Here is a 21597-nt window from a genome sequence, read left to right on the forward strand (position 1 = left end):
GTTTGGGTTTGTCTGGTATTTTCTCATGATTAGTTTAAGGAATCGGAGGAAGGATACCACCAAAGTAAAGTGCCCTTCATTTCAAGGGATAGATGCTATCAACATGACTTATCAACAAAGATATTAATGTTGACCCCTTGCTTAAGGTAGTGTCTGTGAAGTTTATTACTGAAAAGTTCCTCTCTTTTTCTTTCCATACTTTATGTGTTAGAAGTATGTCACTAAGTCCAGTCTACACCCAAAGAAAATTAAGCTCCACCTCCTGGATGGAGAAGTATCAAACAACTTGTGACAAAGGTTAAAACTACCACAGTAATTAGGAAATATTTTGGGAGAGAGACTTTGAGGCTATGCAAATATCCTTTTTCTCCTAAAATTTTGCCCATTAATCTTAGGATTCACCACTGGATCTTGCCTGCAGCAATTATTGCTGCAATGTTCTAAGGATGATTTTTTTGCCCTCGTTTCTTCTACATTTCTAGTTTGGAATTTTTCTGTAAGAAAGATTTGTTCCTTCACTTCTGTTTGTTTGTTTATTTATTTATTCCATCATTTGTTTATATCAGTATGGACACATGGATATTTATTTCATTCTTATGGTTATAACCTATACTAATACTATCATTACTTTTTTTTTTTTTTTTTTGGCCGTTCCACGCAGCATGCGGGATCTTAGTTCCCCGACCAGGGATCAAACCCGTGCCCCCTGCAGTGGGAGCGTGGAGTTCTATAACCACTGGACCACCAGGGAATTCCCACTTTTTTTCCCTTAAATTATAGCTTTGGCTATAGGGAGCTTTCAGGTTGACTCCTGTAACCTTTGACATGCTCTATCCTTTAAAAAATAGCACTTTCAAACTTTCTAGCACTACAAGGTGCTCCAAATTCATCTTCTATTTTCCCTGCCTCAGCTCTACAATCAGCCATTCCTACAAAGAGCCTTGGTTTTTTTGATTGGAGAATGGTATTTAGAAACCAAGATGTGGGAGCTGGGTGTGTTCACTGTTACAGGGTATCATTGCTTCTAGGCTCTCTCAATAGACAGAGCTAGAAAATACATGTATGTACATGAACCCATCAATACACACATATCAATATTAATTTCTGTATCTATCTGCATGTGAAAAAATATATATACATGTGTGTGTATAGGAGTCTATATATGTGTGTGATATATATACTTGCGTCTACATATATGTATTTGTGTAAATATACATACATATCTGTCTATCTATCTATCAGTATAAACATAAGATTATACCGATATCCTGAGATACTACTCAGCTACTTTGAATCAACTCGCCTAATACTGACACACAGTGTCATATTAAAGCCTCCACCTTGCATCTAAAATCCTAGTGAGAATAAATAAATAAAATCCTAGTCAGCAACTCTTATGGGTTGAATTGTGTCTCCTCAAAAAGACATGTTGAAGTCCTAGCCCTCAGTACCTCAGAATGACCTGATTTGAAAATAGGGTAGTTGCAGATTTTATTAGTTAAGATGAAGTCATACTGGAGTAGGATGAATCCTTAATCCAATATGACTGGAGTCCTTATAAGAAGAGGAGAAGACAGACACACAAAAGGAAGACTGCCATGTGAAAACAGAAGTAGAGACTGCAGTTATGCTGCCAAGTACCTGGTACTTGGGGCTACCAAAAGCTGAAAGAGACAGGAAGATTCTTCCCTAGAGCCTCTGGAAGGAACATGGTCCTGCCAACAACTTGACTGCAAACTTCTAGTCTCCAGAACTGTGAGAGAATAACTTTCTATTGTTTTAAGCCACCCAGTTTCTGATACTTTGTTATGGCAGTTCTAGGAAACTAATACAGCACCTATCAAGTTGATACTGTTTTTACCCTGTATAACATGATAATACAGAAATTATCCGCTTTACTCCTAAAGCTACCTCAGTTACATCACATTTAAGACTGTCTGGATCCCACCTAGACGTCTGTCATTGGTGGCGAAGATGGTATCTTATTTTTTGTTATATCCCTACAACCTGGTGCAGTGCCAGGTACAGAGTAGGTACTCACTAAATGTTTGTTGACTTGAATACCTACAGGCCTTCTCTGTCAACCCATTAGGCTAGCCAGGAGGTCTCCTTTCCAAGATGTTTTTTTTTGCCTTCAAGTTCTGCTAGGTGAAGTTCATTTGTCCATCCTTTCTTCTTCCCTTCCTTCCTTCACTCCTCCCTCCAACAAATATTCATTGGACACATACATCTTGAAGACTTACATTCTAATGGGGGGAGAAGGATCTAGGATCTGAAATTGCAAATCACCTTATGTCTAAATGACGTAAATAGCAGGACAGGATAACAGAATGTATTTTGGGAATGGTTTCCATGGGTTATTTGGCCAGCTGTGGTCTGGTGGCCTCCTTTCCAACAACCAAAGGCCCCAGCTGAACAGCTGCACTGTTCTTATCCAATTTTTAATTCCTCTCCTTCCCTAAGTGGAAGAGTGAAGTGGGGATATAATAAGGGGAAAAACCAAACTGTCCAGGAAGAGAGTTGAGAAGACAGAATGGGAAAAGTAATTCTCCTACAATGCATTTTAAAGCCAACCCTTCCTGAGCTGTGCCAGGCTAATTACCTTACCTGTTGTTAATATCTTTATTGTTATTAAATCATTATGTTGACAACATAACTGCATAATAATAATGGCTAGCCAGTACTGAGAGTTTGCTATGTGCCAGGAAGTGGTCTAGACACTAACCAATTTGATCCCACTCACTCCTTCTGAGACAAGTACTATTATTTTTCATTTCACAGATGAAGAGCTGGATGCTTAGAGAGGTAAAGTCATTTGCTCCAAATCCCACAGTTAGTAAATGGCAGAGTCCAGACACAGATGTCAGTATGTTGGACTCCAAAGTCCTGGCTCTTCCCCTGTTCTCAGGGAACACCCCACACACCTCCCCAAGAGAAGGCATTAGCTGGCTAGACCTGCCCAGCCTGTACAGCCTTCAAACAGAATTTCCTTCCACAAAAATGTTCTTCTCAACAATGGACCCTCTTGCTGCCCCTGTCCCTTTTATCACTTCACTGTGTTTTTTTTCTAGCCCCACTGCCCCAGTGCTCTGTCTCCCCTGGTTACTGGCGTAACAGATATCTGGTGTGATATTTGCTGGATTTCCAGTGGTCATGGTCTCTCTATCTTTCCCAGCACCTCTCAGCCTTTTAATTCTCTCCTCATTATTTAAGCCAGCATGGAGCAATTTTCAAGACGTCCAATTACAAGTGCATAGAAGGAACTGGGTCCATAATTAATTAGTTATTCCAGGACACAACAAAGCAAAAGCAAAGCCAAGAGTGTGGAAAGCCCTGAAAAGTGAAACTGCAGGAGGAAAATTTACACATTCCAGGACCCTTCCCCAAGAGGGACAAAGAATCGAACAATATGGTCACTCAGATTCCAAGCTTCTCCACCTATCTTGGGATTGAACGGACATTAATCATTGGATGACAATCCCAAGTGGAACATCTCCCCCTCCAGGATGAACAGCTGCCTCTGTTTTAGGGGTGAACTGATTCTTTCCCCATTGTTTTCATGCAGGAAGGTTAGCCTCTCTTTTCTCCCACAATTGTTCAAGCCACTGCAGAGACAGTCTTTCCTTTAAGATGGCCCCAACCCCTGGGATTTCTCGCTCTTCATCAGAGCGGAAGTCAAGTTAGAACACCATAATTTAAGACACCAAGCTAGGATGACTTTGGAGGCAGAGAAAGAAAAGATAGTAAAAGAATGCCAGGATTCTCCAATGTATAGTTACTATTTTAATTTGGAGAAGAAAGGAGGGCTTAGGTAGAAGTGCATCCAGATCAAATTCTCCCCAGAGACAAACTTGTTCTCCAACACGCATGACAAAGGGTAAATGACAGGGGAGTGCTAGCACTGTTATTAGTGAAACTATTAAATTTTCATTAGGAGGAAATAGGGATTATGTTCGTTTTAGTTATTATGGACTCTCAGCGCCTGAAAGATCAGAGCCAACAAAACAAGAAGTCTGAAGAGTATTACAGCAAGTTCCCACATCTTACAGGGGTGCTATCGCTACCGTCACATACTTGCCAGCAGTGAAAATTAGGAGCCTTATATAGAACATTAGAGTTGTAGGAATCTTTTACTACTTTTTCTTACCTGCAGCCTAATTTCTTTTTGGTTCTACACTGGGCTAATGCCAGCTTTCAGGGCTGATCTCTGTACTTAAGGGAATATACCTAAACCTACCCCTGCCAAGCCACAGTCTAAGCACTTTGCTAATACCATGACAATGGATACAAGCAATGTTAGTTGGAAAGGAAAATAAAAATACCAGCCAGGACATTTATAAGACATACTACTTGCTTTTGCTGTTCCTGCTCAAAAGAGTAAATACTATGATGCATGTTGCTAAGCAATGTTGCATTTTCAGTCCTCAATAACTCCATTAGTAACAAAGGATGCCTTACTTCTGTGATAATCAGCCTCAGCAACCATGGCTTCCAACACAAGGCAAAAGTGATTACTGCAAATATTTATCCTTCTGATTCAAAGATAACACTGTTTTCAGGGATCCTGTGTGAGAGTGACTGACTCTGCAGGACAGTCCCAGATCTTATATTGATGACAACCCTTTGGTTTACAGATGCTGGAAAGTTTCTCAGAGTAAACTGTCAACTAATAGCTTCTCACCCTTTCCCCCCAGTTACCCAGCATTCCCTGGTTACCCAGGATTCCTTGATTACCCAGCATTCTCTAGTTACCCATCATTCATAGTTTTCTAATATTCCCCAGTTACTCAGCATTTCTCAGCTATGAAGTATTAGGCAGAGACAGTCTGCAAGAAAATAACATCTTCAGCAGGATTCTACCAATGGAATCTCTACTTATGGGAGCAATGCAGCAAAAGACACTACTCTATGAAAGTTAAAACACAGAATCTGGAGCCAGACTCCCTGAGGTGAATCTCAACTCCACAGTTTCTTATTGAAGTGACTTTGGCAAATTAATGTCTTCATGCCTCTGGTTTCTCACCTGCTATTGCAATGATTAGATAAGCTGATGTGTGTAAAGTGCTTAGAACGGTGCCTCCTTCTGGAACATTCTAGGTCTGAGGCAGAGCTATAAAAGTGTTTGTGAGTCTTCAAACACCTCCCCAATCAAAACAAGTAAATTCCACAATTTGTGAAGGAGGGAAATGCACCTTACGAACTGTATTTACTGCTTTTATGTTTCAGAGGAAGAAGCTAGAAATTGCCAAAATTTGAATTCCTATAACATCAGACTGTGACTAATTATGGTTCTGGTCATATGCCATATGTTTCCCAGAAATAACAAATGTTCCATGGAAAAGTAAGTGGCCAATAATGGTGAGAAAAACATATAGTAAATGTTCTTGTTTTTCTTGGCTGTCAATTTTAATATAATGAAATAGTCAAAGAAAAACATGAACATTCAACAGCAACTACTTCTTACCACTTCAGAAAGACACTCTTGAACTACTGAAAGTTAGAAATCTACGTTCAGATAGCACTGTCAAGTATTCTGAATCTCTTACATTTTAAATTTTGAAAAATGTTACTCATATTCCAGGTGTTTTCCCCAGTAGAATTTACAGTGGTAGATGTTAAACTAACTCCATGTGATTCTCATTTTCAAAAATACAATTTTGGACTGCTTAAGAGTTTCAATGTATCCCCCCTTGAGCTGCATAAAAGAAAGCCATTTTGGTTTCAAATATAGTTTTGTTTCTGTGGGGTTTTTTTCTATGAGGAATATATTTCCCTTAGACAATTTCTCAATATTGCTATTTAACAGGCAAAGTGTTTTAGATTTCTTTTAAGCTCCATTTAGTTTACTTAAATGAAGTTGAATACAGTGAGTTTCTGCAACTATTTAGGGAAAGAAAATTGAATTATTGATTAAGTGAGCTTCATTTATAAAGCCTATACCAGCACTAGCAGGCTGGGTGTTTCATTTCAGTAGATTTTATACTAAAGAACATGTGTTTTTAAAATAAAACAGTCTGATATTCCCATTCATACAGGTTAGGCATGATAATCCTGTAGGTGCTAAAAAGTGATCACGATCTGATCCAAGCTACTTTGGTGCTTTTAGGTGCTGTTATCTGTAATATGATACTTCTAGGTGGAATAAGTGTGCTTACTATGTGACAGGCAATGCCAGGTGCTAGAATTATAATGATGAAAAAAGCTAGACCTGGGCCCTGTCCTCGTAGAGCTTATAGTCTCGGGCAGAGCTACCTAAAGTGTGGTCTGTGGACCAGCAGCACCTCATGAACTATTCTTATCAGCAACAGCACAAGTACAGAGATCGCGAGTAATTGTTCAGACAGTTTTACAGCATTGGACACAGCTGCACTACTCAAATGTGTGATCAAGTGGACTTGGCTCATTGAATGGGGTTCAGACCAGATCAGATATGCGAATTTCACAGGGCGAGATCTAAGTACTGGTCATAGACAGGAAGATACATATTGTCCTGTAATAAACTGGAAATTTAAAAATAATCTAGTCCTTCTCATAGGTAGTTTGGGGAACACTCGTGTAGTGCTTTCCAAACATTATAGGAGAGAGTGAGAGATTAATTCCAACTGAGAAAATCTGGGAAAATTTCATGGAAGAAATGGTTCTTAAGCATGGATTGGAATCTAAGGGGTAGAGATCGTAGCATGAGAGCACTATAAAGGCAGAAAAATGCAAGGATGCCCTGGGCAACCTAGTTCATTGCAGCTGGAGTGTGATATGGAGACAGGGGCAAATGGAGGTAAAGGAGATACATCTGAAGAGATCGATTGCAGTCCAGTTAGTAGAGGGCTTTAAGTGCCACGAAAAAGAATTAGAACTTTATTTTTGAGACAACTGGAAGTTCTTAAGTATTCCTGAACATAAGAGTGACATGAAAGAAGGCTCTATTTAACAAAATAACATTGGTCTCATGTGAGCTATATAAAGCACTGAGTCAAGAGGCCTTTAGGTGAAGTAAATAATAACAGTAAAAGGAATTTAAAATCTCTCTCTTAATGGTATCATATATTAGTCATACGTCTAAGTGAATTTAGTCATCTTAAGTCTTCCCAGGCACCACAGCATAGTAAAATACCACTTTAGAAGATTTAATCATGTACGATTAAAGTGATTTTCAAATGCCATTTCTTAGCTTAACAGTGACAGAGAGAACACACATTCTTCGCGTTTTCAGAAACTTTGAGTAAACCACTGATATTAAGGGAACATTAAACCAATATACTATTGTAATAACTTACACTAAAATGTCAAGTACCATCACCAAAGGATGCGAGGGTAGCACTTTTTTCTCTCTGCTGTTTTCGGCTTCCTATAAAACTAGAAATGAACTTGCTGAATGTGCCTCATTCAAGTTTTTATGTGTCACCAAAAGGCTATTAATTCTTGCAGCTGACTGAGCAGGAGTCTTTTGTGGCATTAAGATTCCCATAAATGTATCTTTAAAAAAACAGTTGAGCCACTAAGTAAGTTTTAAACTTTGAGGATAAAATTTTGTCAGGCTTTAACAAATAAAACAAGGCCCTTAAAGTGTAAACCACCCCCCGCCTCCCTCCCTGCCTCCCCCCAAAAAACATATTACCGTGTCAGGATTTCACACATTTGGCTGAATAAAAATCTAATTCTGGTTTCATAACATTATTTTCAATTGTGATGTAAGAACTATAGAATTAGAAAGATACCATCTTGTTAAACTGAAAGCTATGCATTTAGAGTTGGACACGTCTGCAACACAACAATACAAAAGCTAAAGCAGCATGGTGAGTCCGTGATTATGATAGACTAAAGAAATGGCTCTCAACTGAGAATGATTTGGCCCCTTCCAGAAGACATCTGGCAATGTCTAGAGATGGCTGTCAGAACTGGCGGGATACTACTGGTACCACGTTGCCACTAAACATCCTATACTGCATAGGACAGCCCTTCACAACAAAATTACCTGGTCCAAAATGTTAACAGTGCTGCAGTTAAGAAATCCTGCACTAAAGGATCACACTAGCAACATTTCTATTATTCCTCTTGGATTATATAGAAATAATCACTTTGATTTATGCAATCTAGAAATCAGAAGCAAGGAAGTTCCTGAAGATTAAAACAGATAATTATTATGCCTCCCTTTGATACTATGAACTACTCTCTGATTTTTGCAAACAAGACCTGAAGGCGACCCTCACAGGTGCTCTGGTTTATTAATTCCATCTATGGTAATAATTTATATGCAGATACAAAACACTGTCACCAGGAAATCTTCAAGCAGAAAAGACAGGCATGACTGAAAACTCAAACAAGGTTCCAGATAAGTACTATTTTCTGACTGTAAGTCACTGATGATTTTAAGATGCGCCATCAATTAAATAAGAGCTTTGGGGAATGTGACAAAGAAACATCTCTCCTTAAATGTGTACATTGATTGTAAAATGTGAACCTTTTATAGAGATGGTAAACGTACAAAATCTATAAAGTATTTTAAGTATATAATAAGATGTTTTAAGCTCTTTTTATAAAAAGAAACAGCAAGACTCTGGAATACTCTCCCTCTGAGATCCTTTTCCATCAGTGTTAGCCTCAGTTATTTTCATTTTTTCCATCGCTCCCCTCCTCCTGCCCCCACCACTCCAGGAAGAGCTGGTAAGGTGCTGGTGAGCAGTGGCCTCACTAGCTCCTCAGAAACAAGAACAAATGCAAATCTCTTAGCTTCCCTCTCTTATCTTATTCTCTTGGAATTTCTCCAAAGTCTTTGACTGTGAATTGAGTACTGTGAAGAACACCTGTGCTGAGCATGGTCCTAGATCTGCTAAAGGATATAACTCTATTTAACCAAACAGAGGAATAACCATACATAGATGCAATATGATATACATTTGAAATTGTTTGTAAAATTCCATCGAAAGACCACTTAACACCATTTATTCATAAACAAAAATTTACTATAAAAACCTATATATTTGCTGCTTGTTCCACTAGAATTTAAGATCCATGTGAACAGGGATTTTTGTCTTGGGTTTACTGGCTGAATGGCTGAATGAATGAATGAATACCGTATCTCCCAAACAGCAGAGTCACTATACAATTGCAAACTCCTTTTATTTTCACAATAATGACAGGAGACGACAGGACTAACTCCATGTTATTAACTACGCATGTTCATTCGTTCATTCATTCATTCTCTACTAAGTCTTTCACGATCTGCCCCTGCCACCTCTCTAGCTTGTCCTGCCCACCCCGTTCTCCAGCGACACTGGCCTTGGTTCAGTTCCCAGTAAGCTCCAAACTCCCTTCTACCTCAGGGCCTCTGCCCAGAACATTCTCCTCCCCATTCCCGACCTCTTCAGATTTCTTCAGGGAATCTTCCCTGATCACCACTTAGACTAGATGTAGGTAGTGCCTGTATTTCATAGTCTTGGTTGCCCATTTTTCTTTGTTTTTTTTTCTCCCCATCATAGTATTGATCACATTTGTAAAATCTATTTGTGGAATTATTTGATTAACATCTTCCCTACACCCCACACTCAACTGTAGACAGAAACCATCCCTGCCTTGTTCCCCATTAAAATCCCCATCATTTAACACAGTGCCTGTCATACAGCAAGCACTCAATAAGTATTTATTGAATGAGTAAATGAATTAGGTTTCTAGGAACATGATCTATTATTAAATATATGAGTCCATGTTATACTATATCATTCTCCACTAGGGCTCAAGTTAGTAGGTGCTTAATCAATACTTTTTGGTTAATTGGAATCATCAGTTATCTACTACAAACTGCATTCTCCTAAGTCTACATGACACTAAAAGAACTTGTTGCAAAATTGCTGAGAAGTCAACTACTCTCTTTCTCTTCTTTTCTCTACAAACTAATAAAAGAGCAGGGTTTTTTCCCATTGAATTTATTAGCTGTTTTGGCGTTGAGAACGAGACTGAGTGAAAAATCGTTGTCAGGGAATCAATTATTTGAATGATCAGTATTTGTCTCTACTTGAAAACATCTGGAAGGATACTTTAATTATCCTTTAGATATTTGGTATCTTGTGTTCTCAGCCTCTGAGATAATCTCTCCCAATTACTACTCCTGAACGAAAGGTATGCTATTGACAAAGTAGGTTTTTTTGATAGAGGAGGATTTCTGAGACATTGAAATTAAAGAGTAGTAAGCTCCTAGGCTAAGAGGATTAAAATAGCATTTTTTTAAGAGAACAAGGAAAGAGGTCTTTAGTGCAGAAAACCGTAGAAAAAATATAATTCCATGTAATATCATGTAACTGAGAAGCTAGTCACATAGGAAGCGTTGGGGAAGAGTATGGATTTCTTGCGGATCCAGACAAAATAACTCTAGCCTAAGGGAGCTAAAGAGAGATACCCAGACAAAAGGAAATCAAAAATGACTGTAAACCTAGAGTCTATTCATATACTTTACTTTAAAATAGCTTCTTTACATATATCTTTCCTATCTATTGTCAGGAACTCTGTCACTAAGTAATTTTTACAAGAGTGTCTGGAATTCTTGAACAAAATTCCAGAAAGCCCAGGAAATTGGGGCAGCGTTTGCTAACTTAGGCCATTCCTTTGGAAAGCCCCAGTTAGACAGTTTAGTCTCTGTTTAAGGGGTCGTCCTCATCTCTGCCTTGACCATTCCTCTCTCGAGGCAACAGTAGTTGAGCAGGAAGTGGCTCCTTCACTGCCTCAAGAGCTTTTTCGTCTATTTCTTATTCAAATCGTCCTCCTTTGGGTCTGGCAGATGCCTCAAATTTGCAGCACAAACTCCTGTAGCCTCCCCTTGCTCTGCATAAAGCAGAGATCAAGTAGAGTATATTTGGGGCTCACTCAAGAAGGGAATCTGCAGTGAGGAATCACCTGTCCCTGAGATCACAGACACAGAAGAGAAACTTGGATGCTTGAGGAGGGGAAGAAACAACCAGCCAACAGCAGATATACTGATTCTCTACACCTTCACGTGAAGGGGAAGGGTTCTTATGTTGGATCATAGCCATGCTTTACTGTCTTTGGGGACAAGAATGCACATTTTTCTATCATCCTTTAGTTCGATATCAGAAAGATCCAAGGAACTAATGCAATGGCTACCATCATGTTTAGGGTTGAGATCCATAAGTACTTCAAAATATCTCAAGCTGCCTGATCACTGCCAACTTAAATGCACAATTCTTTCTTGGGCTCCAGGAGAAATGCATTGGGGTTGAGGCTTAGTTATCAATGTCATGAGGGAAAAAAAAAAAAGATTTTGGTTAGCTTGACTTCAAATATTTTATTACTCTCCTATAGATCTCATTAAAAGAACTGGCCTATCCAATTTGGAATAAAGACTTTTCACTTTCACTTTCACATTACATCCAGATGAGCCATGTTGCTCACCTAATAATTAAACCATAGAGACTTAATGGGGATGAAGGAAATGGGATGAAAAAGAGCTAAGTACATTTAAGTTTCATTTTATATTGACTTATCTCCCTTCCCTGCAATATCAGCAAAATACAAACTAAAGCTTTGTTCTGGCCCACATTTACTTTAATATTTTTGCCATTTTTTCCTCATATAAAACTATTTAGCCAAGTAAATATTCATGCCTTATTTAAACAGTCACAAAAAGTATTACCAGGGCTTAAGCGATATTATCTCACCTACAAATCTTGGCTGGCTCTCATCTGGAGCCATTAGCATATTTTGAAAAATTTCCAAGAAATTCATAAATCAGCATATTTCCCTTCCTGAAAAGCCAATTTCCTAAACATTCAATGAGATGGCTTTTGAGAGCCACACCAACAAAGTAGGAAAGTAATAATGTTCCTATCTTAACAGTAAATTCACTACTGCGGGTGCTGCTGCCCTCACTAGAATTTCAAAAGAATCTTTTCTGAATTAGAAAACATTCCATCTACTTGCTGCACAATAGCCTCTTCAATTTTCCATACCAAATGAGTAGATTTGGAAAGTAAGGAGGGGCACATAGTTATTGCCTTTTTTTCCAGGAGGCAAGTCAGGCTTTTACTTCTTTATAACTTCTCCTACATTTTTTAAAGTAAATTTCCTTAGCCTTCTATTTAATCAGAGGCACCACAGAAGAGAAAAGAATTTTTACAAAAGTAGAATGGTGGCATAGTTTTCTTTTTGGTAACATACAAATTCATCTACAGTTAAAAATGGAAATGTATACGTCACAACAAAGTTTTCATGGCAGATATAAATTACCATTTTCTGTTTAACAAATGCCAAAAACATATAAACACACAACAACTTAACTAGGATGCAACATCTCTGCATTCTGAATCATAATTTACACAATTTAAAACCCAGGCATTTGAGAGGTTAAAAAAGTAACTCACGATATGCAGTCACGCAGCGCCTCGGATCTCAGAGCCTTCTGCAGTTATCACGACAGATTTTATCACCCGCAGTTCTCTGGCCCTGCGACTGAAATCACTCATAATTAATGAATAACTTACTTGAATACTTGACAGCTCAGTAAGCGGTTTATGTAAGGCCGTTACTTTTATTTCTTCTGTAGTTGCCTTTGCAAACAGGAAACAGGAAACACACCTACAAGAACACTGACATATCTCAGCCTAATTGGTCTTTGCCTCCAAGTACTCAGGGCTAAATCTTGTACTGCAGGGGTGATAAATACAGTCACTAAAAGAGCAAGACTCAGGTCCTGGCATGTCAAAGTTTAAAATCCTTTAGACAGATGCCATGCAGGAAATGTATTACAAGCTTTCTTAGTAATATTCAGGCCTTATGGCCTTAATCCTGGAAGGACTATAAATTTCAGAATATATACTTATATATATATATTATAAATATGTATATACATATGTGTGTATATATAAACACAAACATATAATACGCTAAGTAATATACTATATAAAATATATACATTATTTAAAATAATAAACATTAAAATAATATATATAATTTTTTCCTAGAATAGATGTGGAAACTATCATTCAGGAATCTTTTGGCTACAAATAACAGAAAACCCAACTCAAACTCACTTAAACAAATAAATAACAAGACATGGAAATATTTTGGTTCATTGAGCTGGGGAAGAAAAACCTGGATGTAGGGTTGGTTTCTGGAAAACAGGGGTTTACTATGTATATCATTTGACTCTCTGCAATTCTCTTAGCATGGCATTCTCTGTAGATTGACTTCATCTTGTGGCTGCCTTTCCTCATGGTGCAAAAAAATAGCTTCAGCAGTTTAAGACCACACATCCATCTCCCTAGAGTGTAGTGTTAGCATGCTGCCAGTCTCAAGCTCTGAAGTCACTCTGACTGCCCATCACTGAATGTCACGATACTTTGCTGAATGACTTTAACCTAGCCTTATCCTTAGAGGAGAGGGTGAGGAAGGACACTCCAGAGACAATTCACATGGAAAGGCATTCAGATTACTAAGAGGAAGAGAAAAGGAGGAAAGGAGTATTGGAGGAAATCAACAAATGTCCACTACAACACTGTTCGGCAATAATCTGAATCTGAAGACTGGTGTTCGAGGATGTGTATCTATGAAAACACTGGATCTTGGGCTATCCAAAGATGTCTGAAAGAGAATGAGCTGAGGTTTAAGAGATATTGATTACCCAAGTCTTTGCATTTAGTAAGACTTTCTATTAACAGTAGGTTTGCTCTCTGAGAAAACAGTTCAGAATGTTTCCGCTTTGTTTATGAAACACATTTTATAATGTATGAAATGCTCTTGCATGTGATCTTCCATTTTGTTATCCAAACAACCCTGCTAGGGGGACAGGCAACCCTGGCAGGAGCTTAGAGAGCGGGGCAGACACTGCTGGTTAACTACCCAACACCCAGTCTGCGCTCTGTCCTAACTGAACCTTGATTTTGCTCAGGGCAGCAATCTGCCCTGTTTAAACTACAGCTAAGGATGGGCGGGTGGAACAGTTTGGGCCTTGGAGATGTAAGCTGGAGGTGCTAGGAGCTCCTGGAAAAGCTCTTTAAAGGGCTCTGGCATTTGCTTTTTGCTCTTTGCCCTTCCTGTTCCTATGCCTGAAACTGAGCAGAGACTTGCCAACAGAAAGCGCCGCTGGAAGCAGTGCCAGGACAGGAAAATGTGAACTGACCAACTGCTGGAGTCTCCCTGGGGACAACTCTGAGAGTTAAACACTCCAGGGGGAACACAGTCACTGCGGGGGGTCCTTACAATACTGTGAGATTTACTTCCCATAGCTCTACCAGATGCCCACAGTAAATACCAGAGAAAAATCCCCTCAGGCTTCTGGAAGGGGGAGGGGAAAATGAACATTTTTTGATATGCCATAACACTCTGTTCTTGCCCTCAGGGGAAACTAGTTAACCAGAGCCTAACCTGCTAGAATATCCTCAGAGCCTAACTGACCTGGGGAAGGGAAATACTCAGCTCTAGACTCCTCTAGGCTTCCACTGTAGGAGAAGGGAACTGCTCAACTGCAGCCCACTCTAGCCATCCTGTCCCACCTAAGCGAGGAGAAAAAAACTGAGAAATACTTGTGAACTTGGCAGTCCAAAGGCACAGGCTCACCAAAAGACTGAGACCTAATTGTAGGATGCATAGAACGCTTCTCTTCCCTGAAAACTCGCTACCACATTCCTGAAGATCTATTTACAGCAGTTCCTTTTACCCGGTACATCATGTCTGGCTATCAAGAAAAAAATTATAAGGCATACCAAAAGAAAAGAAAAGGCCACACAATTTTTAGAGACAGAGCATCAGAACCAGCATGGCAGGGAAGTAGGAACTGAAAGATAACAGAGCTCTCACAAAGGCTGGAATAATTTACTGAGCCAAAAGTCAAGGAGGAGCCATACCTAAAGATCAATTCCAGAGGGATTAAGGACTTAGCTGAAAAAGCAAAATGTTAAAACTTGTAGAAGAAAATATAGGATAACATCTTTCTGACCTCCAAATGGGAAGAGTTCTTAAAGCTAAGTCCAAAAGTGCTAATCACAAAAGGAAAGATTGATAAATTTGCCTACTCTACTATTAAGTTATTCTGTTTATCACAAGGTACAATAAAGAAAGAAGACATGCCAATATCTGAGACAAGTTTGCAACCTGTGAAATCAGCAAAAGACCGGTATTCAGATTATATAAAGAAATGTTACAAATCAGTAAGAAAAAGACAACACAAGAGAAAAATGAGCAACAGATCTGACACCTCCCAGAGAAGAAAAATATGAATGGTGAACAGTTTTCTTTCTTCCTTTCTGATCTGCCTTTAATTTTCTCTTCTTACTTTATTGCATTGTGTAGAACTTCCAGTTCTATGTTGAATAGGAGTTGTGAAAGAGGGCATCCTTTGCCTGCTCCTGATCTTATGAGGAAAGGATTTAGTTTTTCACTGTTAAGTATGCCACAACTACTGAGACCACCTGCCACAACTACCGAAGCCCGTGCACCTAGAGCCCATGCTCTGCAACAAGAGAAGCCACCGCAATGAGAAGCCCTCACACCACAATGAAGAGTCGACCCCGCTTGCCACAACTAGAGAAAAGCCCGCACGCAGCAATGAAGACCCAATACAGCCAAAAATAAATAAATAAAATAAATTTATTAAAAAAAGAAAACTAAGTCCTTTGATAATCTAAATCAGGGGTCTGCTACAGGCTAGATAATAAACATTTTCAGCTTTGCAGACCATACAGTCTCTGCTGCAACTACTCAGTTCTGCTGTTGTGTCACCAAGGCAGCCTAGATGACACAAAAACAAATGAGCAGGCCTATGTGCCAATAAAACTTTACCTACAAAAACAGGCAGTCAGTGTGCGAGTCATTGTTTGCCAACCCCCAACCTAAATCAAGCTTCTGGTCAACAACTGGCTTCATATTTTCTTTCCAAACTCTCTCTTTCATTGTGGTCACTTGATTAGAAAGGATACCAGAATTTCATTTGATACGGTCTTTTCTTTTTTCACAAGGTTATAATTAAACCAAATTCAGGACCCCAAGTGGATGAGGGGAAATCAGGAGTGGGTACTGGAAGCTCTCCCTGGGACTTTCCCCCCAAGCCCTGTGGACACCACCCCAGGGTGGGGGCAGGGCAAGGCCAATGGAGTGAGGAGCTCACTCTCTTTGGGCACAAATTTTAACGGGGGGCACCAAAAAACTCAGTAATCAAAGTAAATATATTAATGCAATACTTTAGAAAGTCAACATTGTTTTGAATTGATGTTTTGTTCGTCATAGGTATTTTTGCATTTTGATTTTTTAAAAAAAATATTGCATTAAACGTTATTTTATGGAGCTTTATGGTGCCTTCTTTAATTTTGTGACAAAGCGAGTGCCCTAGTCACCTCCCTCCCCATTCCTTAGAACCAGCCCCATGTCACCCTATGGGTGCGTTATCAGCACCCACTGCCTTTCAGAGGACGATGTACACCTTTTTAATGTTACCTTTGGACTAGATCATTCCTCTGGGCTGCTTTGATACCATTTCGGTTACCGGACCTGCCTCATACACAGACAGATTTGAAGCGTGTGGAAACTCTCGTACCTGAATGTCTAGAGTCACTTCTTGAGGAACATGTTAAGGTGAAAAGGAAACTAACATTTTATAAAATACACACTAAGTCCCAAGTGACACTAGGGTAAGGGACTTTCTAACCATCATTGCTCATGACAAGCCAATGAGATTTTGTATACATTCTTTTGTATGAATGAGGAAATGGAGGCTCAATAAACGAGGATTACAGAAAATATTAAAGCCATGTGGAAGCTTCCTGCTACAACTCGTTACCTATCAAAAAGCTAACACTGTGGACATAGGTAAGGCACCTTTTTGCCTCTCTCTCTAACATTTGCACAGAACCTCTCTCATGCATAAAGAGCGTTCCAGCGCTTCATCTCATTTGAGCTTCATGATAAACCTGGGAGGTAAAAGTCTCATGTGTAAGACATGCTAGCATGGACTTATCAATTCTATTATATGGATGAGGACATACTCAGAAAGGTTAAGAAACATAGCCCAACGTCACCAGCTAATGAGTGGCAAAACTGCAATTATAAACCTAGGTCATCTAAGGCCTGGTGAGTTGTGCTTTTCATATCCTTCCCACCCTAGAGGAGCACCCCCAGCATAGGTATCTTTGACCCAGTACCACTCATGTTCATATCATAGAGAGTTCCCAAAAGGAATAATAACTGGGACTAGAAATTCTGATAGAAGGAAACTAACACATAAGGGAAGGATCCTGAAGTATTGAGTGCTATCTACCCTGATAAGGAAGACCTGAGGTAAACAGGGGGTTAAGGGAGTGGAGGGAGTGTTACGAACCCCTGGAAGGATGGAGGCATGATGAGGCTCAGGACAAGGCCGACCTTGGCCTGCTTCACCCCTTTGCCAAGGGTCATCCTCTTGGTGCTAGGATTCATTGTAATTGTAATTAAAGCAACTGTAATCCATCAATGCAACTTCTGCTCAAACCCCCCAATCTTTCTGAAGATGTGGTACATATATACAATGGAATATTACTCAGCCATTAAAAAGAATGAAATAATGCCGTTTGCAGTAACATGGATGGACCTGGAGATTGTCATACTGAGTGAAGTAAGCCAGACAGAGAAAGAGAAATATTGTATGATACCACTTATATACAGAATCTAAAAAAAAAAAAAAAAAAAAAAAAAGATACAAATGAACTTATTTACAAAACAGAAACAGTCTCACAGCCTTAGAGAACGAACTTATGGTTACTTATGGTTATGGGGAGGCGGCGGGGGGACGGGGGGAAGGCGGGGAGGGATGCTTAGGGAGTTTGGGATTGACATGTACACACTGCTATATTTAAAACGGATAACAAACAAGACCTACTGTATGGCACAGGGAACTCTGCTCAGTATTCTGTAACAACCTAATTGGGAAAAGAATTTGAAAAAGCATACATACATGTATATGTATAACTGAATCACTTTGTTGTACACCTGAAACTAACACAACATTGTTAATCAACTTTTTTTACTTTCTATAAAATAAAAAGTTAAAAAAAAAAAGAAAGCAAAGAGCAATTTCCAGCGTCCAGTTCCCATTTGCCACAGGTGCCACCAAGATTTTGTGATCAGAAGGAACACCATCCGAACACAGGGCACAGAGGAAACCATTCAGATGGGAGAGAAGGCTCAGACCAAAGTGAGGACAGGATACAGGAGCTGAGGAGAGGGCAGGAGGCATTAGGATATCACTTCCAGCCCAGAGCCAGGGAGAAAATGGCAGGTGCTCCACTTTGGAAAGAAATCACATTTCATGTTACTCCAAACAACTTCCAGGGAGGCATCAACCCACATGAGAGGTCACACCTGGTATTATATCTCTGTAATGAGATGTACAACAGGCACTTTCAAGTGTTTAAAGTACTTGAATGTGCAAAGTTTCACAGTTGGTCACATGTTCATAACAGCCATGTGCCTCTTTCATTGGGGGAGCTGCCACGCCATGCTGGGATTCCACAGGGCAGCATGGCTTCCCCATTCATCAAAATAGAGCCGCTGAAAGAATCCTCTGGCAATTTTAACTACACAAAAATAGAAGACACCCCAGGCAGAGTGTGAGAGACCAATCTTGTCAACAGCAGGATGGTAAGGTATAAACAAGAATGGAAAGAAAACATACAGCCTTTAAAAAAAAAAAAAAGTTGCTTTTGACAAGGACGATAAGATGGGAATAAATTGAGCCTCAAATATCTGGAACAAAAGCTCAGAGAAGTGTTAAATCACAAGCTAGGTGGCTGCAGGAATTTGCAGTGACCCATTCCAATCTGCCAACTCATCCCTTTTAGCATCAAGCTTGATTTTACGGACCCCTCTTTCAGTTTTATATGCTTAGGTTTTTGTTTGTTTGTTTGCTTTTTCTTTTTCTTTCATGCACCACAACCAGCATTTTTAAGGCTGTTGCAGCTTTCCTAAGTCACATCTTTCTTGGTCTCTGACCCCACAAACAATGTTGCTTTGGAGAAAGAACCACAAACCACAATGTTTCCGTCTTTCATTTGACAGAATCTTGTTCTTGCATGCAGGGAAAATATGTTCTCATACTTGTACTAAGTCTTGTGTTGTTAGAAGATGTAGTCCAGCAAAACTCCAGCATCTTCTGTCCTTTCAATCTTTCTACCAATAATTAAGCACTGAGCATGTGCTCTAGACAGTGGCCTGGGGATAACAGGGATGAACTGTCAGAACCTGGGTTTGAGGACCACACAGTCCAATGGAGGAAAGAGACCTAGAAGTAAACAGTTATGAAAAGGTGTGAAGCTACCTTTATCCCTCCACTCTACAGTGATAATGTGCATGGGTTCCACTCAGACTTTTTCCACTCCCTAGCAGACTGCTTCCAGGCCAAAAATGCCTGTGCAGACCAACCAATCAGGGGATTAGGTACCAGTGGCTAAGCAAGCACAGATATTGGACACTACTCATGTTCTCCTATGAAGGGAGGAGGTCCTTTCTAGGAAGCTATCCTCCATCCTCCTCCACCTCCATCCTTGCCTTGCTCTGTATACCTCTTCTCAGCCTCAGACCTCCAAACTGCCTTGCTTGGACTTACAATCCTCCCTAGCTTTAGTTATTATTATTGCGGTCACACGTGTCATGAATATTTACTATGTGCCAAGAACGGCCCATACGTTCACTTGTTGAGTTTTCATGGCATCCTTGGCCTTTGTTATTGTGGTGTTATAAATGAAGGAAATGATCCCCAGAAAATTTTAGACACTTGTGCAAGCCTACACAGCTGACAAGTAGAAAAACTGAGATTAGAAGACAGAACTGTGTGATCAGAAAGACTCTTAAACAGTACACTGGTCTGCTCCACAGGCACGTGTGGTCCAACTGCCCTGCTAGGTTATTTACACTATAAGGACAGAGATCAACATTTCCGTTCTTTTAACAGTTCCTATGCAGGTACACCTGTAAGCAAGCAGAGTAGGAATCTCCCTGTGTGGTGTTATTTAAGGGAGGCCAGACAAGGATGGGTTAAAAGTATCTTCGCTGTTGCTTATCACAGTGTCTGGAATTTCACCATTGGAGATACATTACTTTGGGTCTTGAAGTCTTTCTGGTTTTCAGGATTTCTCTATTAGAACAAGATTGTCCTAGTAGTGTCATACTCAGCTGAGACCTCAGTGACATCAGGGCCTCAGAGAATGAGTCACAGGAGAGATGCCTAGAAAGGAGCCTGGGATCTGGGAATAGCAAAGTGGTCCTGAGAGGAGGATGAGAGGTCCCAAAGTCAGGAGTGATCGTTTTGCTTGGCTGACCCCACTTCTGTGGTCCCCAGCACAGGGCGAGCCAAATGGAGCGTACGTTAAGTCTCGATCTGAGGAAACACTGTTTTGATCAGGTGTAAGAGTAGGAGACACGGGGCATGGTGACAGGTAGTCATCAAGTGCTGAGGAGCCTGAGCTTTGTGAAGGCGCAAAAGACAAGAGGCAGAATTCTTGCCCTCAAAGCGCTAACAGTCTCTTTGGGGAGAAGAACTATCCCTAGCAAAGAATAGGTAAATAAGACAAGACAGGAATGACCAAGAACAGAATACACGTGTGATAGGAAACTCAGGAAAAAGAGAGCTCAGTGTGGGAGGAGGTGGTGTGGGCATCACTGGGGACACAGGACCCCAAGGACAGTACCAAATAAAGAGATATGATGAATGAGTTGCTGAATGCCTGTCTTATGCCAAAAGAAGACCCAGGTGACAACAACGAATTGCTACCTCGGTACTCCCAAACAAGGAAATCCAGCTCCGATTTGATCACCATGATGCAAAATGATGTTAAGATGGTCTAGAAACAAAATCTGAAGACAGATATAATGTACAGAGATACTATTTAGAATATATACTACTTCAAATTAAACTCAGGTCTTTCGATAAAAAGATCGAATGGTTGCTCCAATCGTACTATTAAAAAACCCAGAATTTCAGTAATAGGTGAAAATAACAGATTTATATATTAAGGTACATGGTGAATAAATCTGATGAAATCATTAGGCAAGACTAAATCCCTTTAAAACCAGGAGGAAGAGATCTGATGATCACCACAGGCCAACAACATTGGCAAATTCCAAGACATTCCCCTGGATTCAGCTCTGATAAGAATGCTTTATGCTGTGACCTTCCAGCCAAAGACAAATGCTCTTCTTCTGGGCTTTCACTTAATACTTCCTTCCTAAGCAGGAAAGGTTACTTCTATTTAATCTAACTTATCTTGTATTTTTTTTAAAAGTTCCCTTTATTTAATTCCTACAAAGAAAACATCTCCAAGGAAGAAAGGAAGGAAGCAAGCAAGCTTTGACCTTTATTTGCTACATGAGTTATTTTACCAATAGCTACAAGTGATTATGTTTTCACTATTCTGAATAACAACCCTTTGCACCCCTTGGCATAAGAGAACCAATAGCTGCAGCATAAGGCTTAGTTGTGAGTGAGCAGAAAAATACAGGCAGAAAAAGACTAGGAAAAGGGTGAAGGGTACGGGAGGAGGAGCCACAAGAAATCATTTCTCCTTTGAGTTTCTTAACTAAATTATTGCAATACATATTTTCTTTTCATGCCAACTTGGGGGCTAATGA

At 39.8% G+C, this 21597-nt stretch overlaps 1 protein-coding gene across 2 annotated transcripts in view; it reads right to left on the reverse strand.

The window, feature by feature from the left end:
- Positions 1 to 21597, reverse strand: part of NCALD (neurocalcin delta) — a 412094-nt gene that overhangs the window by 157267 nt on the left and 233230 nt on the right. The window contains exon 4 of one of the 2 annotated variants that reach the window (XM_065895666.1): positions 12369 to 12456. The gene's annotated coding sequence lies outside the window, so the exon portion shown is untranslated. Of the gene's footprint in view, positions 1 to 12368; positions 12514 to 21597 lie in introns of those variants that run through there. The other variant, XM_065895668.1, reaches the window with a different exon arrangement.

The sequence above is a fragment of the Phocoena phocoena genome, chromosome 17, assembly GCF_963924675.1.
Source record: "Phocoena phocoena chromosome 17, mPhoPho1.1, whole genome shotgun sequence".
Lineage (NCBI taxonomy): Eukaryota > Metazoa > Chordata > Mammalia > Artiodactyla > Phocoenidae > Phocoena > Phocoena phocoena.